The sequence below is a fragment of the Mesocricetus auratus genome, unplaced genomic scaffold, assembly GCF_017639785.1.
Source record: "Mesocricetus auratus isolate SY011 unplaced genomic scaffold, BCM_Maur_2.0 Super-Scaffold_4256, whole genome shotgun sequence".
NCBI lineage: Eukaryota > Metazoa > Chordata > Mammalia > Rodentia > Cricetidae > Mesocricetus > Mesocricetus auratus.
This window is the reverse complement of record NW_024429182.1, coordinates 66,228,824-66,255,408: the sequence shown is the minus strand read 5'-3', so window position 1 is coordinate 66,255,408 and position 26,585 is coordinate 66,228,824. Positions and strand designations below refer to the sequence as shown.

General features: G+C 45.5%; 1 long non-coding RNA gene across 1 annotated transcript; it reads right to left on the bottom strand.

Annotated features, from left to right (window-relative positions):
- Positions 1-3,841: 3,841 nt before the first annotated feature.
- Positions 3,842-24,159, bottom strand: LOC121134569. Its single transcript, XR_005871668.1, has 3 exons — positions 23,948-24,159; positions 9,423-9,695; positions 3,842-3,927 (listed from the first exon to the last, which is right to left on the bottom strand). It is a non-coding gene; the product is annotated as an uncharacterized LOC121134569 (long non-coding RNA).
- Between the last annotated feature and the right edge of the window lie 2,426 nt (positions 24,160-26,585).

The window sequence follows — 26,585 nt, the reverse complement described above, 5'->3', positions numbered from 1 at the left end:
ATGAACTTGTCTAGGAGATGCGGGTACACGTAAATAGAAAGCTACGAGCCCGAACAATAACACTCCAGGCCTTTTCTTTCTGTCTTCTTTTTTTTTCTTCCTTAAATGAAGCAAAGATCAACATGCAACTCACCCCAGCAGGTTTTATGTCAAGCAATTAGGAAATGGGACGATGAAAATGTTTATTCAAAAATCAATGACTGTATCTTAAGAAGGGTTAAAAAAAACCACATGAGTAGACGCCCCCCACCCCCCGCAGTGCAGTCCTCAGAGCCACTGTGGTCCAGGGAGGCTCCGGACAGTAAGGAGTTAAGATATGGATTTTTAACTCTAGATTTGAAGGAAGACCCCCTGGGTGTGCTTTTCATTGTGTCGACTAAAAATGTTTTAAAAATCAATATCACAGTATATAAAAGGATCTTCTAAAGACCGTGTCAGCCCCATCCACGGCCAAGTGGACCACGGTGACTGATGGAAGAAGCAGACATTAGTTCTCTGAGGCTCGCAGTTAACAGGACAGGAGTAGCTGCATGATTCTTCGTGTAGGTGGAGAAGCTTCCTAAAGAGCACTAATTGTAATGTGGATGTGGTAGAAGCCTAACTGCAGCCCCAGCACTTGAATGGTGGAGGCAGGAGGATCAGGAGGCCAAAGTCATCTTGGGCTACACAGTGAGTTCAAGGCCAGCTGGTCCATATGAGACCTTGTTTTGAAGAAAGATAACTAAAATCCAAACAAAATAGCATGCTATTGGTTTCTTGTAGGAGAAGGTAGCACAGATATGACTCTTCCCATTGGTTCAGTTTTTAGCCAGAGACAATAGTTATACTTTTCCTTGCTGTCCTTAGGTTGAAGTTGAAAGCTATATAATCATTTAATAACTATGGTAATAACTAAGATTCATTCAACATACACTCAGTTCCTTCTGTAACTCAGGGACTGGGTTTTGTGCTCTGAAGGGATGAACATAAAACTTGTCATCAAAGCTTTGTTCCTAGGAAGTTTAGATCAAGGCAGGCCTTCCAACTCCAAACAAAGCAAAAAAAAACATTTTTTTGGTGTCATGTATGTGTGTACATATAATCATGTGTGTTAGCATGGGTGCCACAGCAAGCATGTAGAAGGTCGGCTGGCCATCTCAGGTGTCAGTTGTCACTTTCTACCTTGGTTGAAAGGAATGGTGGCTTGAAAGAAAATGGCCCCCAAAGGGAATGGCACTATTAGGAGGTTTGGCCTGTTTGAGTGGGTGTTGCCTTATTGAAGTATGTTACTGTGGAGGTGGGCTTTGAGGTCTCAGATATGCTCAAGCCACACCCAGTAAGTCAGACCACTTCCTGCTGCCTGTGGATCAAGATATAGAACTCGCAGCTCCTTCTCTAGCACGGTGTCTGCTGCGTGCTGCCTTGCTTTCCTCCATGATCATAATGGACTGAACCTCTGAAATGTAAAATAGCCACCACAGTTAAATGTTTTCCTTTATAAGAGTTGTCATGGTCATGGTGTCTCTTCACAGCAATAGAAACTCTAACTAAGACAAGAGTGGTCTTTGCTTCTTGAAGCTATATATAACAATGACCTAGCTAATCCATAGGCTTCTGGGAAACCTTTTGTCTGTCTTCCACACTGTTGTAGGAACACTGGAATGACAGATACACTATTGTGCCTGGCTTTCATGTGGGCTCTAGGGATCTTGATGCTTGCTCAGCAAGACTTTTACCCACTAAGTCATCTCCTTAGCCTGTAAAGTATTGCAGGGCAACCTCCAGTTAATGGTTCCCCCCCCAGTACTGAGGATTGAACCTAGGATCTCATACATATTAGGAAAGTGCTTGACCCCTGAGCTATGGTCCCATCCCTGGTTTACCAACTTTTTAGCCTTGATCCATTGGCAAAAGGTTCATCTTGTCTACATTCCTATGCTTCTCAATAAGAACTATGCTCAAATAATCGGAGTACTCACATGTCACATTTTACAGTGTTCATTTCTGCCTTACACAGTGAAACATTCATCTAATCATTCTTTATCAATAGAAATCAGGAGTCAGATATTGGTGTAAGAAGCTGAATGATCAGAGAAGCAGCAGAGTAGCCACCAGTGACCTTCTATCTCTTCCGTTCCTCCATCCAAAAAGCTGAACTCCTCTCTCAGCTCCACCTTACTACTTCCTGTGTCTATCTGTCCTCAGTCTTTCAAAGCCTCTATGGTTAATTTTGGTCAGCTAGTGGCTAGCTCCACCCTCTGACTCAACACAAATCTTATTGTCAGAATATGATCAAAATACCACACAACAGCACAGTGTGTTGGTATTTCTATTGTAGTCTACTGTGTTGAAAGAAAAACAAAATGCTGTTTGCCATCTGAAAAGTTGATCTCATGGCCCTCTACTAATATGAGTGTGTATATATGATATAATATTAAATATAATTATGTATATTATATGTATATAGTATATAGTATAATATGTATGTAGTATATACATAATTATATGTAATATATAGCAAATTAGCTATATAATGTATAACTAATATACAGTGACCTGAAGTTTGAAAAATTCCTCTCTAATTGGACAGCATGAGTGGAAAGTGTGATTGACAGAGTGAGAGAGGCTGGGGCCTTCTGACGTGGGTGTCAAGGAGAGTGTCACAAAGGAAGTGATGTTTGAGATGAGCCTGATGACAAGGATGCTGTTCAGTAGCTGGTTTGAGTAAGGAAACAGTCATAAGGTTTGAGATAACACATGTTCTTATGTTTTGGCTTTCTTGCTTTTTGAGTTAGGATTGTGCTGGGTAGTGTTCTTTGTATTTTTTAATTTTTATTTTATGTGTATGCATATGCACCTATATGTATGTATGTATGCCTCTTACATGCAGATGCCTGTGGAGGTCAGATGATGAGCTGGAGTTAGGGATGGTTGTGAGCCATCATGTGGATGCTAGGAACTGAACCTGGGTCCTCTGCAAGAGTAGTCAGTATTCTTAACTGCTGGCCCCTAGTTTTAACTATCAACTAGACACAATCTGGAGTCACTTGGGAAGAGAGTCTTATGGGGATTTGTCTAGATCAGGTTGGCCTGTGGGTGTGAGGGTGGGGGCCTGTCTTGATTGCTGACTAAGGTGAGAAGGTCCATCCTGAATGTGGGTGGCACCATTTCATGGGCTGAGCCCTGAACTGTAAAAGGGAGAAGGAGGCGGGCTGAGCAGGCATGGCGGCCGGCAAGGATCCATGAGTTGGTTCTCTCTGTTTGTGACTATGGATGCTATGCATTAAGTTTCTGCCTTTAATTCCCAGGAGTGCATGTAACCTGGAATTGTAAGTTAAAACAAACCCTGTCCTCCATTTCCTCCATTGCTTCTGGTCAGGGTGCTTTATCACAGTGACAGAAATGAAGGGTCTCACTGTATCGCTGTGGGATAATCCTTCTGTACCTGTGAATACGCATTACTCTCATTGGTTAGTTGAAAAAAAAAAAGCTGACTGGCCCATAGCAAGGCAGAATAAAGGTAGGCAGGGAAAGCCAAACTGAAAATGCTGGGGGGGAAGAAGGGGGGGAGCCGAGGGAGATGCCGGCCAGTGGCTGGGGAAACACGATGCTAGAGGTAATACATAGATTAACAGAAATGGGTTAATGTAAACGTGAGAGCTACCTAATAATAAGACTTAGCTATCGGACAAGCGTTTGTAATTAATTTAAGCCTCTAAGAGGTTACTTAGGAACTGGCAGACAGGAGAAAAAAATTCCATTTACGCTGTAGAGCCAAGGCTGGTCTTGAACTTGTGACTCTTCTGCTGCAGCTTCCCCAGTGCTGGAATTACAGGTGTTGTCTACTATCCCCAGCCTGGTTCATATCATTTTATTAATATATGAATTGATACTTTTCAAGGATGTTCCCACCAATAGCTGTGTTGGCCTTCCTTAGGTACCTGTGAACTAACCAGATAAAGTATTTTACTGACCACATTTTATCAAAAGGGAACACAGAGATTTTGTGTATTAGGTTTTTATTTGTGTTGTATTGCTACAAAATACCTAGCCAAAACAACTTAAAGATGGAAGGGTTTATTTTGCTGTGACCAGGAAGTAACACTCCCTCCAGGAGACAGAGACAGCCCTTCTGGAGAACCATGAAACACCCAGCATCGTACCCCATCAGTGAGACTCCCATATGGCCCTCTGACAGCTTTGAAAAGCCCTAGACACCATTGTGTACTCCAAGACCACTTCCCTGGGCTCAGACACAGCTCTTAACTTCCTGGCTTCTTCCTGCCCTTACCCAAAGCTGACAGCTCCAAGAGCACTGGCTGCACTGTCCCCTCCCCCATCACAGTGATGAGGGCTCCTGGGCCACGCCCATCCCACCCTCTCTTGATTCCAGTTGTAGTGGTCCCAGGACTCAATGAGCCAGAAGTGGCCAGACACAGAGTATTCAAGAGCAAGGTCTAGGTTCACTCCAATTCTAGGTACTTGTCACAGCTCCTGTTTCTCTGATGGGGGCATGCAGACCCAGCTGGCTTTCTGCTGGATCCAGGTTCCCAGGACCCTGGGGTAACATCAACCTCAGTAACCAGTTAGGTCAACCCTTCCCATTACCTACCATCTCTATAACCTTGTTCAAGGTCTCGGTGTGCTTATGTATAGAGAGGGAATAAAAAGCACCCACCTGGAGGGGCTGGTTGAGGATCCACAGGTACAATTACAGTCCCACCAGCCAGCAGGCATAGATGGCTATTGCCTTCAACCGAACCCCACACTAACCCAGGAAGAAGTGGTCTCAATGGCCCACAGGGGTCCTGCAAAGCAGGTTTGCCACATTAATGCCCAAAGATTTGGAGGAATCGTGAACATGAACAAAAAGGGGTCAAGTGGAAATGTGGCTGAACACACTGGGACTGGCTGGGGTCAGGAACCCTAGAAGAATATCTGGAGTATGAGTCTAATGGAGGCACTGCTAGGGAAAACACCAAACAAGGCTCACTCTCTCCCAAAGCTTCACCCAGCCTCTTAAGGTTATCCTTCAGACCACCCCGCCCCGAATCCCCATCAGGTCTTCCTCTACCCACCCAGACTACCCACACGATAAAGCATGCCCTAGTTAGTTGAAAAAGAAATGGGGGAAAGGCTTGCAAAGACCTGAAGCAAAGAGAGGTCAAAACCAAGGACATACTTGAAGCAAGTGCCTGGACCAATGGGAGGCAGCAATTCTCACCAGCTGGTGTGTGCTGACCATCCACACCTTGAGGCTCAGATCAGCACACTGATCGGGGGGCCACATCCATCCTGAAGCTCTCTCAGGCCCCAGAGAGGACCTAGCTTCCATTTGACCCAAACCCCAGAGCAAGCAGAAGTTGCCAGTCCAAAGGGCCCCTGCCATCCCATTTCCTCTCACTGTGCCTCTTCACAGAGAGAGGGCTGAAGAGAAAGCAGCCGTGAGCCGTAAATCATTATGGCGAGTAGAGGGTAAGTTCCTTTGAAAATTAAGGGATAGCTGTTGACAAGCTGGACCGTCGGAACGCCAGCTGCCTAATGAAGCAATAAAGAACCTAGTTTCCCCACTTCTCACTGCCCTGCTCTTACATGCACAATTACTACAAAAATCAAAGAGAGGAATGTTGCCTTGAGATATGATTTCCATATTGGTATGGATTTTATTATACAAGCAGTACAATACGCTCCATTATCATTTTGATTATATGTGCCTTTCATTTGCACGGTTGGACCATTATCTGCAGTACATTCATTACATTATAAGAAACTGGAACTCCATCCTAAAGATGAATTGTAAAAAAGGAGTTTCTATTTTTTCCACAGATTGATATTTCAGGAGAGAACATTAAACAGCAAACATTATTTGTAAAGTTTGTTGGTTTTTTTCCTTTTTTTGTAACATAAACTCTTAAAAGAAGGAAATAACCCTGATATTTCTAACAGACAGAAAAGCCCGAGGCTAGATACAATGAATGATTGCAATTTAGAATGTGTGTACTATTAGGCACTCCTGATTAAATTGTAAGTTCCTTGAGAGAAAGGAAGTCAAACAGATGAGGTTGCAGAAGCAGCCTAGTAGGGGGAAAGGGCAGAGCTTGTTCTTGGTGAACGGAAGGCTTTGGCTTGAACTGTGGACTCCACACTGGGAGGTCAGATTCACAGGGTTTCTGGGGAGAGTGGTGGTTATTTATGAAACTGGGTGGGAGACCCTGTGATACCAAGTTCAGTCTTCCCTCTGGAGAAAGGCAGAAGAGGGCTGACCTGGCTGTGGCTCCGAGGCACGTCAGCCTGTGCTGCCATCTGAGCAGGAGAGGGGGTAGACAAGAATTGAGTTGTAGACCTAGCTCTCACCACCAACACCCCCATCAGAGAGTCAGCCCCCGGCTTCCCATTGCCAAGGTGACTCGGAGGCTTCAATCAGCAGACCCGAGCTCATACCCAACTCTGCCAAAGCCTGCAAGCTGTCGATTTGTGGGCAAGGTCCTTTCTTGTGCTATGTAATGGTTAACTGTCAACTTGACATCTCTTAGGAGACCCTGGGTGTGTCTGTGAGGGATTTTCTAGACTGAGTTAAGTGTGAACAAACACCCATCTTAAATGTTGGCAGCACCAACCCATGGCCTAAATGAAAATAAGAATTTGAGCCCCGTGCCAGAATTCTTCTCTGCTTCCTGTCTTACATCTCTGCAACCCATGTCTTTCCCACCATGATGGACTATATCTTCAAACTGAGTCCATGGCCAAGGTCAAAAAGCTGGTAGGTGCCAGATGGTGGTAGCACACACCTTTAATTCCAGCACTTGGTAGGCAGAGGAGGGTGGATCTCTGTGAGTTCGAGGCCAGCCTGGTCTACAGAGAGAGTTGCAGGACAAGCTCCAAAGCTACACAAATAAACCCTGTCTTGGGAGGGGAGTGGGCATGGCTGATAGGCAATGGGGAAGGGCTAACCTACCTGGCTGCTGAGGTTGATGTCACCCTAAGGTCCTGGGAACCTGGATCCAGCAGAAAGCCAGCTGGGTCTGCATGCCCCCATCAGAGAAACAGGAGCTGTGACAAGTACCTAGAATTGGAGTGAACCTAGACCTTGCTCTTGAATACTCTGTGTCTGGCCACTTCTGGCTCATTGAGTCCTGGGACCACTACAACTGGAATCAAGAGAGGGTGGGATGGGCGTGGCCCAGGAGCCCTCATCACTGTGATGGGGGAGGGGACAGTGCAGCCAGTGCTCTTGGAGCTGTCAGCTTTGGGTAAGGGCAGGAAGAAGCCAGGAAGTTAAGAGCTGTGTCTGAGCCCAGGGAGGTGGTCTTGGAGTATACAATGGTGTCTAGGGCTTTTCAAAGCTGTCAGAGGGCCATATGGGAGTCTCACTGATGGGGTACGATGCTGGGTGTTTCATGGCTCTCCAGAGGGGCTGTCTCTGTCTCCTGGAGGGATTGACACTTCTTGACCCTTGTGTGATATGTGTCATCTTGTGGTACAAGCAGACATCTGAGCACCTCTGACTGCTGGGTTGTGGTAGCACATGCCCTTAATCCCAGCACTAGGGAGGCACAAGCAGAGGCAGGTGGATTTCTGAGTTCAAGGCCAGCCTGGTCTACAGAGAGAGTTCCAGGACAGCCAGGTCTACAGAGAGAAACCCTGTCTCAGGGAAAAGAAAAGTTAGCATCTCTGTGAATGTGGCCCAGGAATCTATGCTAATAAGCAAACTAACTAACAGGATGGCCCTGCACCTGGTATGATCTAGAAAAAGGTGGAAGAGATGTTGAAGAGTCAAAAGCTTTCAGTGCAGTTGAGATTGAAGCTTCAAAAGGCAGGTTTTTTTTTTTTTTTTTTTTTTTTTTTTTTTTGAGGCTGTCCTGGAACTAGCTCTTGTAGACCAGGCTGGTCTCGAACTCACAGAGACCCACCTGCCTCTGCCTCTTGAGTGCTGGGATTAAAGGTGTGTGCCACCCCTGCCCAGCGTGGCAGGTGTTCTTGTTCACGTTCATGAAGGCATCAGGGAGAGCTGGGTCTGGATTTGAATTCTCCCAACTTCTAGGATTCGGTCGGGGTTTGAATCTGAAATGTCTCCCATGGGCTCATGGGTTTGAGCACTTGGTCCCCAGCTGGTGGCATTGTCTGGGAAGATGGTGGGACCTTCAGGAGGTTGGAGCCTTACTGGAAAAAGTAAGTAGTTGCTTTTTTGTTTTTGTTTTTTTAAACTTCATTTATTGTTATTGTGTATGTATGGCATGCATGTGTGGGGAACGGGCATGCTGTGCCATAATGCATTTTTTTATTTTTAGTTTTTCTTTTGGTTTTTCAAGACAGGGTTTCTCTGTGTAGCCTTGGTTGTCCTGGAACTCACTGTGTAGACCAGGCTGCCCTCGAACTCACAGAGATCTGCCTACCTCTGCCTCCAGAGTGCTAGGATTAAAGGCATGTGCCACCACTGCCCAGCTTTTTTTTTCACAATGCATTTTAAAAAATTATTTATTCATTTTATGTGCATCGGTGTGAAGGTGTCAGATCCCCTGGAACCTGAGTTACATATAGTTGTGAGCTGCCATGTAGGTACTGGGTGTTGCACCTGGGTCCTGCGGAAAAGCAGCCAGTGCTCCTAACCACTGAACCATCTCTCCAGCCCCCACAATGCATTTTTGAAGTCCATCTCTCCTTCCACCTTTAGGTGGGATTGTGAGATCCGGAATTGAAGTCAGGCCACTAAACTTGCACGCAAGTGCCTCTGCCACTGAGCCATCTCACTGACCCAGGCCCTGAGGTTTTATAGCCGTACCCCACTTCCTGTTCACTTTGCTTTCCGATAGCTGAGCGACCAGATGTGTTCACTCCTGCTACTAAGCCTGCTATTCAAATTCCTCTCCTCAGGGAGACATAAACAATGTGTATCTCTTCTCCAAAGGTCCCAAGGACAAACTGAGGTACTGTTCCATCAAAGCTCACTCTGGGGAACCAATGTGTTTTTAAAGAGTAATGGGGCTTATAAGCAGGAGCATGGGTGGCCTTAAACCAGCTACACTGGAAGGCCTGCATCCGTATGGATGATGACTCCCCTGTGGTTGCACAGATGGAGTCCTCAGCCCAGTCTTCCCTGTCTGTATACTTTTAGTCCCTCCATGAGGTCATGTGCAATTAGGTTAGGCTTGAGTACACCTGGTTTGGAGGCGCAGCTGGATACTCCAGTGAGGTGTTCTTTGCCCTCTCCGTTGCTTTGTCTGTGAGGGACCATTAACAGTCAAGCCCAGCTGTGGACATCATTTGCAACCCCCCTCCCCCAAGCTGAAGACGGCCATTCGGCTCAGAGGACAGTCCAGTACAAAATCCACTAGGAGTGCCGATGACCCCTTGAGCTGGGAGCCAAAATAAACCCTCCCTTAAGTTGTTGCTTCTCAGCGATTTAGTCACAGAAACGAGAAAAGGAAATACGATAGACAGCTAACCTTTACATCGGCGAGTTTGCTGTTTGCCTGCTGCTGCCTGAGGACAGCTTACAGTGGAGACTCAGAGAATTGTTCTCCTGTTTTCAACAACAGCATAGTTTAGGAGCCTAGGGAGGTTGGTGCTTCATGGTGGAGTGCTTGCTGACCATTCGTGAGGCTCTTAGTTCTATCTCCATGGCCTTCCTCATTTTTTCCCATGATGCCAGTGGCTCCTCCTGCTTACATACAGGCTCATCATGATCTCCTGTTTCCCAATCTTGAGTCTTGGCTTGCCTGCAAAGAAAGGAAACATGGGAAAAAGTTAAGCGCATTGCCCAAGATAATCCTAGGGGATGGTGGCAAGACTAGGTTCTGTCCCCAGGTTGTTATCTCCTTAGGGGAGAGTTGGGCCACCAGCAAGGGCAGAGAGTTGGGCTCCAGGCAGGGGTGGCCAGTGTTTCTGGGTTCCAGCCCTGTGGAGCAGCACCCTCCGTGAGGGGAGCACCTGTGTAGGGGGGTGGGGGCAGGTGACTTGCTCAATCTCTCCTGTGCTTGCCTTGTTCCCTGTGGAGCAGTAGTTCAGGGGCTGACTTCTCTCACTTCTGACCTCCCTAGCCCTCCCTAACCCTCTCCCATCCCTAACCTCCCAGCTTTCTTGGCTGCAGCTGGGCCAGCAGGCTGTCTCGAGCCCACACTAGCAGCTGTGGAGGTGAAGTCAGTCTGTGCCCATTAGGAAACACAAGCTTCCTCCTGGCCGAGGGTGTCTGAGGTAGAGCAGATGGCTACTCTATCAGTAAAGTGTGAGTAATTTCACAGAGGTGCTGTCATTCCTGATTATTTCAGCCGCTCATTTATTTGTCTTGCTGTGGAAAGCAATAAGATAGAGTTCCCACTGTGGTCCACTGGGGTCTCTTTTGGAAGTCGGTCTCCTCTCTGCTCCTTGCCAATCCCGAGGGTTAGCCTGAATCATCCAACACTGAGATGGCAGCTTTGAATTAAAAGTTAATTATTCTTCTTTATCATACTGAAGACACTTCATTTTTGTTAGTGATTTACTCTGCTCTGTAATTATAGATGCAGTGATTAGGATGTCTTATGTTCTGTATGGCAGATTTTAAAAAATATGATCTATTCTCGTCACTGATTTATAACTCTTCCTTTAGAAGTTTTCATCCCTGTTTTTGTGATAGTGTTGAGGGACTCTGGCCAAGCCCCGTGTCTCTACTGGGGCTATTAGAGTTGCTGTGTACACATATAATTAAGGAACATCAAAACACAGCAACAGCTAGCTGAGCTACCGTCTATCATGTCAGTCTCCCCACTTCCCCCACAGACAATCCGGTATGTTTGGTAAAGTAAGTTAACACAAAATAACAGTGCTTAAGAGAATGGGTAAAAGATATTAAAATGCTTTTTTTTTTACACTGACCTTCTGATCTGTCCGCCTCTATCTCCCGAGTTCCATGCATCAACTCCAAGTTTTAAAAAATGCTGAAGTTTAAGAAATAATGAAAACCAGGAAAAAAGAAACAAAAAACGCTGCCCAGCGAGAGTGAAAACCCTCATTTCGAAGAGGTTCAGATTTCTACCTGGGAAGTTTCATCCTTGAGATTGTGCACAGGCTGTCAGAGGCCCAACATCTCTTCCCTCTTTTGTTTTGGTCCAATTTGAGTGAACCTTAGGCTTGGCAGGGCTCTGGAACCTCATGTGTACCCCACATTTCGTCCTTGGGAACCTCACTGTCAGAGAGACAATAGGCTGCAACCAGGGCAATGGAGGAGGAACCATGTCTACCCAGCTCTGTGGGAGGCCTGCCTCTGGCTTTTATGTCCAAGCTGGGACTCTTGGCTTCACAAACCTCCTTCTGGTTTTGAGACTTGGTCCTTTTCCCAACATTATAGCATTAAAAAAATTCTTTCTTTTTTTTGCCACCAATAAAACCATGTTCAGGGCTAATATTCATGCTTTAAAAAAATTCAATTGTCCGCTGGAGCCCAGTTAATAGAAGCATATTTCTTCAAAACAGATGTTGTGTATTGGGTCTGATTTGGACAAAGCTCTTGCTGTGGGGATCTGTGTAGGGGTTTCCCGTCTCACTAAGGATGGAGATGCTGGCTTTTCATATATAGGATTTAAAAGTCAGCAACCATAGTTAGAATTTTCCTGTAAGTCTTTTTCTGCATGTGTTTAAACACCCAGAGTCACGCTTCAGAAAAACAAGTTGGAAACATCACTTTCGAGCCCTCTCCTCCACTTACTTGGGTGGACACCTACCCAAGTTATTGATTGTGACTTTTAAATGTCGCCAAAGGTCTCGTCACTCAGCTGAGGCCATCCTGTCTATAGACTTTCCGTCTCTGACGGGGGATTGAGGCTGTTGCCCTTTTTCCACTGTTAAGGAGAGTGCCTCAGTGAACAACACTGTGCACACATCTCCATGCAAGTCTGTGATAATTTCCTTATGATAAATACTTAGAAATGGGAATGCTGTATCAAAGGTTATGTTCCATTCATCCTTTAAAAAAATAGCACTTTCTTTGGTAAAAGAAGCAAATTGCTTTAAGGTAGGGTTGCTGCACTTGCACAGTGTTCATCAGCTGGGCAGCAAGGAAGGCTGACAGGTCACATCGCCTATGGAATTTGACTGGTGAATGTCACCCTAGAAAGAGCCTTGTCACCTGCAGCAGAGGTACTTGTCACCAATAGCTGGGAAAGCAGTAATGGTGCCTCTTCACCCCCTGTGAGTGCAGGCACCTGTAATGCCCTAGGAGCAGAGGCCAAAAATGACAAAGGGGACATGGAGCCAAGCTCTCTGGTGAGGAGACTTCTAACTCATCCCCAAACCACGGGTGACCCTTCTCAGGGAGAGCAGAAAGCCAAGCATCTTCATCAGATGAAGACACAGCACCGGGAATGGAAACTCCAGGAGAAGCAGCTGCTGCATTGTGGGTAGGATTCCAGCCACGGAAGGTTCCAGGAGCTTTAGCAGTTAGGTAGGTGAGAGAGTTTCGTGTTTTCACTGGGTGGAGTTCTGTGGGATAACCAGCCACTAGAGAATGAGCCCTAGGTAGTTGTGGTAGCTTTGGCAGAGAGCCATTGTGTTTTCTTTAGAGACAGCTGGGTCCCCAGGGGCAATTTGCTAGCTGGGTTAGATAACAGCCTTCCTGCTGGGCTGTCTCCTCAGTCAGGCAGCAAGGCTTCCGCCTTCTCGGCGGGCAGCCATCACTGTCTTCTGATAATAATTCCTTCACTTTCCTCAGGAGAGCACTAATTTTCCTACTCCTTGGGGTCGTTGGGTTTGAGTTGGGTTGGCTCTACTCATCTGAGCCACACTGTTAATACGGTGTCTCCCTGACTACTGTAGTGGATCTAGGATGGACACTTAACCCAGCCTCTCGGATGATGAAGGTGAAAGAATAGGGTGTGGCCTGTGGCCTGGTTAGAGCTTTCACTTACTTTTTTCTCTCTCTGTGTAACTGCCCTGACTGCCCTGGATCTCACTCTGTAGACCAGGCTGGCATCCAGCTCAGAGATCCGCCTGCTTCTGCCTCCGGGGTGCTGGGATTAAAGGCGTGCGCTACCACTGCTAGCCTCCACCATTTGTTTGAGAAACAAAACATCTAATTGTACTTTATGGGAGATCACACAGTGAAAACAAAGGAAAAAGCTGCAGTCATGCTCCGGTCTCTACTCCTTACCACACTGGAGTCACAGTTTGGTGGTTTCGTGAGATAGCCCACAATGTTCTCCAGGTTGTCCTGTTGGACATCTCCTCCAGCCATGGATGAGACCTCCAGCTACTGCGCACTCTCAGTAGTGTTTGGTATGGTCAGGGCAGGGCTTTCTCTTTAAAGCATTGGTTCTCAATCTGTGGGATGTGACCATCAGAAAATACGTATTTCCGATGGTTTTAGGAACAGAGACACCGTTCAGTAGCAAAATTATAGTTATGAAGTGGCAACAAAAAAATTCTATGGTTGGATCACCACAACATGAGGAACTATATTAATGGGTCACAATGTTAGGAAGGTTGAGAACCATTGGCTTAAAGGGTCTGGAACCTAGAAAGATGATCCCCCCTAGGGATCCTCCAGCTCCGGCTGACACAGTTCTCTTGACTGTCCTTAATCTGCTGGAAGTTCAATGTGGGGCTAAAATAGACTGTGACAGACAGTGGGGAGGACATTGGAAGGAAAGATGGGACCGCTCTTCTGTCACAGTATGGGTTATGGGAGTATCCTTGACCACAGAGAGATATGCAGCAGCTTTTGTGGAGAAGAGTCAGGCTCTGTTCTGTAAAAACAGCTCAGACGTGACCCTGCCTCTGACCCGATGTTCTCATTCACCCTCTGTGGCAGGAATTCTGAGTTTCTGTAATGCACAGCTTTAGGAGCAGCAGGATCATGTCATAACAGATCAAGTCACCTAAGAGCACTGGAGACAACAGGGGCGACTAGATTACATCCAAAAGGGTGTCTTCCCTCTTAGGAAACAGTGCACATTACATGTCATATCAGCAAGAATTAGCAGCATGTGGCTGAGGTCAGAGCTTGGCCTGAGGACCGGTGGAGACCTTTCCTTCTGCTTAAGACATGAACTAAACCAATTATGTCTATGTGTGAGTGTGTGTGTCTCTGTATGTGTGTCTGTCTCTGTCTCTGTGTCTGTCTGTCTGTCTCTATCTGTGTGTGTGTGTGCACATGAGTGCAGGTGCTCACAGAGGACAGAAGAGAACATTGGATCACCTGGTGCTAGAGTTACAGGAGGTTGTGAACCATCTGGAAAAGGCAGTTAGGAACCTAACTCGGTCCTCTGGAAGAACATTAGCCACTGAGCCATCTTTCTATCTCGACAGATATTTTTCCTGACGGTAAAAATCTGTAATGATGGCTGGGGATGTAGCTCAGTTGGGAGATTGCTTGCCCAGCATGAACAAAACCAAAGCCCCAGGTTCAATTTCCAACACCATGTAAAACAGATGTGATAGTGTGCGCTCATTGTAATCCTGGCACTCAAGATATCAAGACAAGAGGATCAGAAGCTCAAGGTCACCTATGTAGTTGAGTTTGAATAACACTCTGTCTTTAAATAACACTCTGTCTTTAAAAAAAATAACACCCTGGGTAAAATAACACTCTGTCTTTAAAAAATATCTTGTTGTGTGTGATGGGTTAAATACATATTTTTAATATCAATTCTTGTACCATTTTAGACATTTTATAAGGTTTAATGAATCATGTTCTGTGTGGTGATATCTCAAGGAAAACAGGTTCATGGGTATGGGTGGGTCTGGGGGTGTGGCTACCATTTGTAGCAGTTGGGAGTAATGGTCCATGTGGCTCATGGAGGCCCATTCAACTGTGACCTGGACAACTTCTTTCTGCTGGAGAACCTGTCAAAACTATTTGCAGTCTCAGACTACAAGGGGCTTGTCACTGGATTTGAAGCGAGACAAAGGTTTCAAAATATTTGAGCCTAAGCTCATTACTCCCTCTAATAGCTGTGAGCTCAAATTCTTTGTACCTTGATTTTCTCATCTATAAGGTGATGGGGCAGCACAGGGTTGTTGTGGAGCTTCATGGAGACACCATGATAGTGAGTGACCAAGAGAAATAGTTGTGAGATGGCTGTTCACATTATAAAAGACAGGATGCCTTGAAGGTCTCTAGAACAAGGACCACGCGAGTCAGGAAGGAGGGAACCATTTCCACAGGGGTCACTGCAAGACTTCCAGGGAAAGATGTTCTAGGTGAACACTGAAAGGCAAATGAAACGTTAGTGGAAGAGGCAGTGAGTGGGTATTTGGTAGAAGGAAATGTCTTAAAAGAGATGGGGCCATGCGAGTACCACTAAAGATCGGGGAGTAAGAAGTCACCTGGTATGGCCAGAGCTGAGGGTAAATGAGGGATGAAACAATGCTGGGAGTGGGTCAGACCCTAAGGGGCCTGATTCTTGGGCTGTGCGCACATTTCAGAAGGTCCCCAGGGCTCCATTCATGCTTTGTTTTTGCCTAGAGATGGGGCAGGTTGACTCCTGGGGTACCTCTGAGAGGTCCTGTGTTACTCCTCTGTCCTATTCGCTAATTTAGCATCATGGTAAAGCAAAGACTAAATTAGGTTGTGTAGGTAAATACACAGAGAAAGCCACAAGATTAAAAATATAAAGGAGGGATTGAGTTGTTAATCATATCTCAGTGTTTCAAAAAGAATAGGCCTCGAGTTTTCCAGTGAACTGATGACTCCAGCATATAAATTAATCTTTTGTATAGGAAGAAATGAAAGTCGTTAAATGTCATTGTCTTATTTTAAAAGCAGCAATATCCTGGCTGATTGCAAGTGCTTAGAGGGGGATGATTAAACAGAGACCTTATCTTCGCGGTTGCAAGGAGAAAATTAGAGCAAAGCTATCCAATTATGGATGATAAAGCCGAGAGAAAACTCTGAGTAGGGGCAGAGTTGGGTCATCAGGTTGCACAAGGAACAAGATCACCTGGATATCATGATGGGCTCATGGTCAACACCCAAAACACGAGACCACAAGGGTGACTGCAACACTCCTACTTACTGTTGAGTGCCGACAACATCCCAAATTCCTTACTTTTGTTTTTTGAGATATTGTCCCATATAACCCAGGCTGGCCTCAAACTCTCTATCCATTGTAGGATGGCCTTGAATGTCTGAACTTCTGCTCCTGCCTGTACCTCCTGAGTGCTGGGAGAACAGGTTTTCTCCACAACAACAGGTTTAAGAGGTATTGGGAATTGAACACAGGGCTTCATGCATAGTAGGCTAGCACACTACCCACTGAACTATCATCCTAGCTCCAATTCTTGCTTTCTTGAATCTTCTCTCTAGTTTTTATTTTGGCTGGTGACTGCTGTTTTGTTTTTAATTCTCATAGAGGTGTCGAAGACTTTGCAAATTAGTCATGGAGAGGCACACATAGACTTCTTTATTCCTGGATTCAGTCTCTTTATCTATAGGCTGGGTCTGTGAATGCCCCACAGTGGACATTCTCGGGAGTCAGTGCTGTAGATTAAGTGACACCCACACTGGGGTTGCTCCATCTTGAAATGCTGACATCCTGGTCTGGATAATTTTTTGTAGTGGAGACTGCCCTATTCATTTAGAAGGTTTACAGAGAAGCCCAGATCTCCACCCACCAGCAATCCCATCCCAGTTGTGACAACCAAAAAGTTCTTTACCCATTGTCAGATATGCCCTGGGAACAACAAGAAATCGCCCTTGGTTGAGAGCCACTGATGAATTGGGCTGTCCTTGAACTTTGCTGGGTTCACAATCATTCAGCTGTGGTTGTAAATTTTTGTTTGTTTTTTGAGACAGGGTTTCTCTGTGTAGCCCTGTCTGTCCTGGAACTTGCTCTGTAGACCAGGCCAGTCTCAAACTTAGAGATCTGCCTGTCTCTGTCTCCCAAGGACTAGATTAAAAGTGTGAGTCACTATGCCTGGCTTTTTTTCAATATATGTTTTTATTTAAATTAGAAACGTGAATGTTTCACATGTCAGTCCCAGCCTGACTTTTATTCTATATTTTTCTGGTGATGAAAATAATGGAGCCCGAACCATTCAGAGGTGAGTCTCATGAACCACACCTAGTATAATAGAGAATCACCAAGCATGTGTAAAGAGCAACATGTTGCATATGATATTTTTCACTAGATATTGTACTACAAACGTATGTTTCAAATAATTCAGCCTCCATGTACTAGTTATGTTTCTACTGCTGTGATAAAACACCATGACCAAGGCTTATGATTCCAGAGGGAAAAGAGTGCATCATGGTCGGGAAGTATGGTAGCAAGCAACATACATAGAAGCTGGGGGAAAAGCTGAGGGGTGCACTTTGGGGGGAATTTGTCATTTAAACCACGACATTACTCATCTACTCATTCATACACCCATCTCCATCCATCTAGCTATTCATGCCCCACCCATTACTCATCCACCAATCCATCTTCTGTTCATCTTTAATCTAGTCACTCTTGCTTCTTTCATTCATTCCCCTCTTTTAAAATATTTATTTTTGTTTTATGTGTATGAGTGTTTTGCCTGAATGTCTGTATATGTACCACATATATGTCTGGTGCCCATGGGATTCACAGGAGGGCATTAGATACTCCCTAGAACTGGAGTTATGAATGGTTGTGAGCTACATTGGTGCTAGGAACTGAGCCCTGCTCCTCTGCAGACACAACAAATGCTGAGTCATCCTTCCAGCTCCCTTCCCCTCCTTATCTATCAGTCCACACATCCCTCTCTCCATTTACTTAGTTCTCTCTGTACAATCAACTTCTCCCTTCGATGCAACTATCTATCCACTCATGTTTCTTCCTTCTGTCCATCTATAGACCTATCTAGTACACAATGTTAAGACTCATCATCCAGGTACAGTTTTGGTGAATTCTGAGACTAGAATGGGGAATGAGGCAGATTTGGGTATTTTTTGACTTAAAGCTAATGCAATTTGGTGGGCCCTCTTTCAAACAGCAAAGGCACACTTACAAATTAACAGGCTTTTCCATGGTCTCAGAATGGGTCCAGCAAGTGCAGAGTCCTGAAATGCAAGCTTTGTTGGCTTCTTAGCAAATAATTCCTCCTTTGTGGGTGTGGCCTCTTTTCTCTTGGGGCTCATACATGATGTGTAGTGTTACAGATGAGGTCTGGGACTCCACCAGGCAAGGAATTAGATAAACCTTGAAGAGATCCATCAGGCCATGGTCCATGAGATGTGGAGTACCTCAGCTCTAAGTTTTCATCTTTGTTCTGTGTCCAAACCTGCATACAACACTCCATGTCTTCCCTTACCACCTGCACACAGAGCTTCACCTGTCTGCTGATGCCGTACGAGGTGCAAGCAACATCCCAGGATTAATGCCATTGCCTTGTTGTGACTTGCAGAGCTCCTGTGCTTCTCATCTCCTCACCCCCGCGCTTCTCCCCTCTTGCTCAGCTTCGTAGTAGTCAGATCGTCTGGGCTCTTTGCTTCTGTTACAAGTAAGCCTGTCCATCAAATCAACTTTTCTTTGTAAAGGTGTCTCCCTGAGAGAAATTCTCATGCGCACTGCAGGAGAGCATTATATTTATCTTGTTACACTGGGCTTGATATCAAGATCCCTCTCCTGCACTAAGACTGGACCAGGTACTCTATTTCACCAGCCCTTCAATTTTCCCAGCTATAGAATGAGGTCAGCCCTGTGTGAACACCTTGGGGTACAAATGGGCATGCTTCTCCTCTTTTCTTGCCTTCGTGTCTAGAAAGCTGATGCTTTCTGGCCTTGTTCCTTGACCCCCTGAAACTCTGCCATGCCTAGTTGCCTGCTGATTTCGGGTCAGGATACTCACTAGGATCTACTTCATCTGTACATCATATTACTGGTGTTCTATATTCTTTTTGTTAGGCTCTTCCTATTCCTCTGGGGCAGTACTTTATTCTTTGTATAAAGCTTACCATTGTCTGCAAGGCTATGTAGTGATGTCTATGTGGCATTGTATAAATAACAGTAGAAATAGCTGTAGACAATCTTCCTAAATAGCACTTTTAATCCTCAAAGTATTTTGAAAAAATTAGCTAATTAATAAACAAGACAGAACGCCAGAGTCAACACGGATGTTTTGAGCAGAGCAGCCACAATGCTTCCCACGGGTGGGAATCTTTGTCGAGTGTGCTGATCCTTTTCTGATGGTTTGGTCTGATAATTACTTCATAGGTTCCATAGTCACTTAGCAGCAAGCCTTGATAGGTTTCTCTGATGATGGCCGAGCAAGGCACTGATTTACATATAGAAGGATATCATTAGGATTTTTTTTTTGAACAGTAGTATTTGGTTTTACCCTGGGTCCCTGGACTATCTATCTAGTCTCAGGTTCTTTGTCATATAAGCAGTGTCAGGTATAGGTTGCATCTCATGGGGTGGGCCTTAAGTAAAATAGGTTATTGGTTGGTTACTCTCACAAGCTTTGCACCACCATTGTGTTAGCATACCTTGTAGGCAAGATATCATGGTAATCAAAGGGTTTGTAGTTGGATAGGTGTTTATGTTTCTCCTTTGGTAGCATGCAGAGTAGTTTCAATACCAAAGACACTCGAACATAAGGGTGAAGGCTCTGTGTAAGTACCAGCTTGACTTTTTCATGTTCAATGAGTTGTGTAGGTATTGTCTTTAGCAACCTATTGTTTGGTGATTTCTTATGGGACCTGTTTGGTCAACAACTTAGTTTGATGCTACACAATTCTGGCACTGAAAGCTTCATTTGATGACAATAGATGACCAGTTGGCCACTATTTGGAGATTTAATTTTGAATGCCCTCATACATGTGTAGATTTTAGGAAACTTCTACTATACTGGGTTTTTATACTATCTCTCAAGTGGCCCTTAATTTTAGCTGTCTCTTCCCATATTACCTCCCTCACCCCCCTCTCCCCACACCCTCCCCACTTAATCTTCCTGTCAAGCCCCCAATCTATAACCATTCTATTTTGCTTTCCTAGGGAGATGTATCTGTGCCTCTAGTTCTATACCTACTCTATACCTAACCTCTGTGGCTCTACTGATTGTATCTTGGTTATCATTGACTTAACAGCTAATATCCACTAATAAGTGAATGCATACCACATTTCTCTTTCTGGGTCTGGATTAATTCAGGATGGCTTTTTTTCTAGTTCCATCCATTTACCTGAGAATTTCATTTTTTTTAAACAGCTGAATAATACTCCATTGTGTAAATGTATCACATTTTCTTTATTAATTCTTCTGTTGAAAGACATCTAGGTTGTTTCCAATTTCTGACTATTATGAATAGAGCAGCAATGAACATGACTGAGCAAGTGTCTCTGTGGTAGGATGAAGCATCCTTTGGGTATATGTTTAAGAGTGGTATAGCTAGATCTTGAGGCAGATCGATCCCCATCTTCCCGAGGAACTGCCACACCAATTTCCATAGTGGCCATATGAGTTTGCACTCCCACCAGCAATAGATGAGTGTTTTTCTTACTCCACACCCTCACCAGCATGAGCTGTCATTTGTTTTTTATTGCTCTTAGGCATTCTGATGGGTGTAAGATGAAATATCAAAGAAGTTTTGATTCTGCAAATCATCTTATCAGCTACACAAAAACCAGTACAGTTTTTATATTGAGGCTATTTGATGTTGCCCCTCCCTCTTCCCCCTCTCCCATCCTCTTTCATTTGCTATTGCAGCCAAACAAAATTCTGAAGTTGAGCCCTACTGCCTTGAGCTATTGGATCATCCCCTCATCACTCAGCTGGAAGTCTATGTCTTCTTTCTGTACTGGGAACCTCCTGAAGGTTTAGGCTGGGCCAGGAAAGGTGTGACCTGGTGAGTATCATGGGCTGTGCTGTTGCTACTTAGTCTCTGCCTCCCTTGGCTCTCATCCACCCATCTGGTGGCTCAGATGCCTGGGACCATTTTGTCTTCCAGGTTCAGAGGGTGAGCTATTGTTTCCATGACAACCACCCACATGTGGCTATCTGAGGTCATGTGTGCACAAAGGAAGGAACAAGCTGGCCATGATGACATACATGTTTTCTGCATCTGTAACATTGCAGGTGTGCTCCATAACATCTGAAAGTCTGTTTCCTGGGCTCCTGCTGATGCAGCTTCTGCAGCTTGCTGACCTCTTATCTATTTATAACAACTTCTTATGCTTTCCTTCCCAGAAAACTGACGCTTGGCCCTGGAAATACTTAAAAAAATCTTCTTAAGGAATCAGAAAAAGAAAAAATAGGTTGATGCTTCTGTGTCATAGTAAGTGAGGGATGGGATAGCATTCTGTGTTTTCAGTCACATCCCGGAACTTTCACAGTAACTACCTGTGACCAGGCTGGGATGAGACAGGACTCCACCATTGTGGAAGGAGGACTCAACTTCCCCTTTTCCTTCTACCACACTGCTGGCTTCCCACCTCTTTCTTTCCCATCCCTGTCCCACTGATTGTTGGTAAAGATGAGCTAGTCGCATGGTTTTAGCAGTATCCATGGTCATAGCCATGGTGGCTGTGATTAGCTCAGGACGTTGCTCTTTGATGTATGATGTATGCTGCTCCTGTCTCCAGAGGCTAGTCTCCCCCTGCCCTCCCCCATTTTCATTCCCTTCCCCCAATAAAAAAAACCCTCCACATGAGCTGGAGTTACTTAAAGGAATATGAGTGTGTGTGTGTGTGTGTGTGGTCATTTACTGAAGCATTGGTGCCTCTAAGGCAGCCATATCACAAAAAAGCCACTTTCACATGGATGACTAGTCACAAAAGCTGTATCCAGAGCAGCTCTACAGAAGTCTTTCCTCTCTAGCAATTGTCTCCTGCTCTTAAACATCTTGTAAGTTTCATGAGCCTCCTGAGCTTTGTAAATTTCCTAGGTGTTTTTTCAGTATTATGAACTGCCCTTCTCTCTCCAGGAGGAAGTAACCACACAACCCCTGTGATGGCTATTGGTTGTCGATTTGACCATACCTGGAATTAAGTCAACTCCAACTCCTGTGAGGGAGTTTTCTTAAAAATCATTTGGAACTAAACATTGGTGGCACATGCCTTTAATCCCAGCACTCGGAAGGCAGAGGCAGGCGGATCTCTGTGAGTTCGAGGTCAGCCTAGTCTACAGAGCGAGTTCCAGGACAATCCCCAAAGCAATACAGAGAAACCGTGTCTCAAAAAACAAAACAAAACAAAAAAATCATTTGGAATGGGAAGACCCTAACTCTGGATCTTTATTGTTGGGAAGATCCACCTTCTGGCAATACCTTATATAAAGGTCATGGGAGAAGGAAGCACTTGCTCTCCATCTGTTTACCCTCCCTCTCACTGGCAAGTCCATTCCTTCGCTGGCACTGGAGGCTGCTTCTTTGAGATTCTGGTGTCTACTGAAGACCAGCTGAGACATCCAGCCTCATGGACTGCACAACTACTGGATTCTTGGATCTACCAGCGATAGACAGCCATTGTTGGACTAGCTGGACCACAGCCTTCTGGCTACTTTAATAAATCTGGCCTCCTCTATTCATTCTATTCTATCAGTTGTGTTCCTCTAGCGAACACTGACTAATACAGCCATTGTATCCAGCCTGTCCTACTCAGCACACCTCACCTGCTCTCCGGCCCTAGAAGGGCAGCCTCTCCCCTTTGCCCCTGAGTATTGAGATTATGGCACAATGGGGTCCACCAGCACGCTAATGACTCTTGATTCAAATCCGGGTGTGTCTAGACCCGTGTAGTCCTCTCAGCCCATTTGGGAGCCCAGGTGGGGCCCCAACAGCTAGTCCCAAACTCCTTTCCTGGGGACTCTCCCATAGGAGACATCATCTATCTTCTGGGGGGGAGCATTGGCTTTGGGATTCCTCTTGGAGCACCCCTGGCTACAGCCCAGTTTTGTTTCAGGTAGAGCTTAGCGGCCAAACCCAGCTTGCCAGGCTCAGCTCCTCCCAGTGAGCACCCAGCTCTTGGAAAGATCCCTTTCTCCTTGCAGCTTTTACACCAAGGTTATCTCCTCAAGTATGTACGAGTAAATGAGGTTGTTTGGCTTATGGATACAAATAGACACTGCTTTTTTGACTTGCAAAATGAATTTCCTCACGACTGGCTCAAACTTAAGTATTCAAATGCTCACTGAACCAGTTGTCTATTTATTTCTGTTTACGCCTGCAGACCCATTAGCAACTTTTTCTTGTTTTCTCTTAGAATATTAAACGGTTCGAACATATTCTAAAAATTAGTTGATTAGCTTGTTAGGGCACATTTTAACTGCTAGCTCCGCTGAGCCAAAGGAGAAAATGAAGGTAATTTTGTTGGCAAGGGATGTACGGCACGGAGCTGACTGTTGAAAGATGCGCCGTGTCAACGTAATGAGGGAGTGTAATATCTTAGTTTGCATCAATATGGAAATAACCGTGCGTTCTGACAGACCTGATGCTGAAGGCACAACCAGCCTCCTCATTATGCATGCCGGCTCTGATTATGAAAAATAGTGTGTTTTCTTTTAAAGAGGAATCCACATTATCAATCAAACCACACCAATTATTTCAGAAAGGGATCATGGTGAAACAGACAGGGGGCTTTTCAATGAGAACAGCACCCGAGAGGCAGGCGGATCTTAAGGGGTGTGATATTTTTATTTCGTGACAGTTGTTAGTATTAATTAGTAGCGCTAACGAAGTATTTTGTGCGGTGGCACCCAGACAACCTCCTTTCCCTGCTATCATCTGGATCTTTATTATTTGTTTTAATGAGCCCTGTCTTCAGCGGTACCAATGCTCTTCTAACGATAAGTCTTACCCTGCTCGACTCTGAAAGAGTTCTCATGTGAGCTGCCACATCAGGGAGATGTAGGAAGGCCGGGAGGTGAACAGAGAGACAATAGGGAAAGTATGGCCCGTGACATGCAGAAACCAAACAGAGGCCTGAAAACAAGGTTACCTACCGCACCAGCCAGCAGTTCCTCCCCCTCCCCGTGTGTGTGTGTGTGTGTGTGTGTGTGTGTGTGTGTGTGTGATGGCTCTCGTGACAACTCAACTTACTTGTTTCTATCCAAACCTTGCACACAGGTGGGTAGAAAAGTCCAGGAACTTCACTGGTGGTTTAAGGAATAGCCTTGGGCTCCATCACTTCAGATTGCTCCTTGTTCCTCATGTTTGTTCCCCTCTATCTGGTCTGTGAACTTCATGAGGAGGTGACCCATTGGAGGCAGCCTGGAAGTGACTCTTAGGAGCTGGTATGTAACTGATGGAGATTCAGGGGCTGCCTGATGGACATGTGACAAAACAAAGGCTCGGTCACCCACTCCTTAAAGCCACACCCTTGGAGATGCCTTACTTGCTTTTCTGTGACTGTGATAAAATACCTGACAGAAGCAATTTAAAGGGGAAAGGGCTTATTCTCAAAGGGAAAAGGCTTATTCTTAAAGGGGAAAGGACTTGTTTTTAAAGGGGAAAGGTCTTATTCTTAAAGGGGAAAGGGCTTGTTTTTAAAGGGGAAAGGGCTTATTCTTATATTTTTGGTTGTGAGCCTAGTCTTTAACGGCTGAGCCATCTCTCCAGCCCGAAAGGGCTTATTCTTAAAGGGTGATGGGGCTTATTCTTAAAAGGAAAATAGCTTATTCTTGCTCACTGTTCAAGGTACAGTTTGTCATGGTGGTGAAGTCAGGGCCAAAGGAGCTTGAAGCAGGTGGACGCTTTGCATTCACAGTCAAGAAGCAGAGAGCAATGGTGACATGATGGTCCTCAACTCACTTTCTCCACTTTATACAGTCCAGGATCCCCTGCCCAGGGAATGGCTATGCCCACCATTAAGATGAGTCTTCCCACATTAAATATGTAACTAAGATAATCAACCTCACACATGCCCAGAGGCCCATCTCCTGGGTGAGTCTAGATTCTGTCAAGGTGGCAACACAAACCATCACAAAGAGTATCTTTTATCCCCCCAAGACAGGTTTCTCTGTGTAGTCCTTGCAGTCCTGGAATTCACTCTGTATATCAGGCTGGTCTTGAACTCAGACATTTTCCTGTGTTTGCCTTCCAAGTGCTGGGGTTAAAGGTATGTACCACCACTCCCCGGCAGACACACACATTTTTACTTTTTTGAGATAAAGTTCCATTCTGCATTCCTGACTGGCCTGAAACTTGAAATATAGTCTAGGCTGGCCTTGAACTCAGAGTTCCACCTGCCTTTGCCTTCTGAGTGCTTGGATTAGAAGCCACCACTCCTGACAGACACATGTTTTTCTTGAGGGAAACATGATAAGAAGTTAACAATATAGGGCAGTAGATATAGCTCCATGGTAGAGAACTTGCCTAATATACACAATGATCTGGGTTGATTCCCGACACTGCAAAAGTAAATATTTAAAGTGCTATTAGAGGCACAAGAGTCAATGATTAAACATGCAGGATTTGGGCACACCTGGACACACTTATTTTGTGGTTTTGGGCATATCTACAGACCTTGACTTCCTGTAACATGAATGGAGGGATGGGCAAGTGATAACGTACAGAAGACACCTGGCACACAGAGGTGTTCCATACCTGGTGGGTCATCATGCAGGACATACTTGTAGGATGAACATGTATTGGGGGGAGGAGAGAGCAGTGCATCTCTTGGAGATTTTCCTCTTCAGTCCCTAGTGGCCAAGTACACTGGCTGGTTGGAGGTAGTAGTCATGTTGCTGGGACAGTGGAGCTACTGGTGGCCTGTAGACTGGGCATGTGTCTCCAGGACAGGAGTAGAGAAAGCCTGGTCATCTTTCTAGTACCCTCCATGAGAAATGCCACCCAGCTGGTCCATTACCCCATCACCTTCGAGCTCCACCAAGCCCCACGTGGGACAGGGAATCTATTCATGAACTGGGCGGTGATGCCCCTTTTACTGCTCTCAATGGGCTGTGCCAGAGTTAGTGTTGCTTGTTCCTAGCAGGGCTGCTGTTTCTAGCTGTGATCCAGGGAAGCTATAGCAACACTAGGGGATGAAGCTGCGGCTGCGGCCCAGCCTGGACTGGGAACTAGGGACTTATTCTGAAGATCACTCCAAAAGTGCTGCACCTTATGTCCACACAGTTTCCTGTCAGCCCAGGGACACAGCCAAGTGGTCTGCACCTGTTCATGTGTTCACAGATGCCTTCATTCAAAACACAGACTTCAGGCAGTGGATCCAGGTGTATCTGAGGCCTGAGGTTTGAGCCCCAGCACTACAAAATGCAGAATTCATTTGACTTACATGGAAGGCTCTAAATGAGATCCTACAGAGACTTGCAGCCTAGTAGGAGGAACAAGACACACCCTGATTCACCAGAAGTGACCAGTGCAGTGAACAATCAGCTATGCTATGTAGGCTATGAACACAGATCCTAACAGCAGTGGGGAAATCTGCAATGGCTTCCTAGAAGACTTGGCTTGTGTTCATTTGATAGCATTTCTGGCAGCTCTCTACTTGCCACAGGCCTTGAGCCACAAGGTCCCCACTTGTGTAAGGTAGAGAGGCAGACAGTGAACCAGCCAATGAAAGCACAGAGGGACACTTTGCAGAGGTGGGTGAGTACAGAGAAGGATGGATGTGTAAAGCTCGGTCCTTGCAGAGGAGGAGGGTGGGCATTCCAGAATGTAGAGAGGGCACAGGTCTTGAAGATGCTGGGGGGTGAGAGCTGGAGAGAAGGCTCAGAGG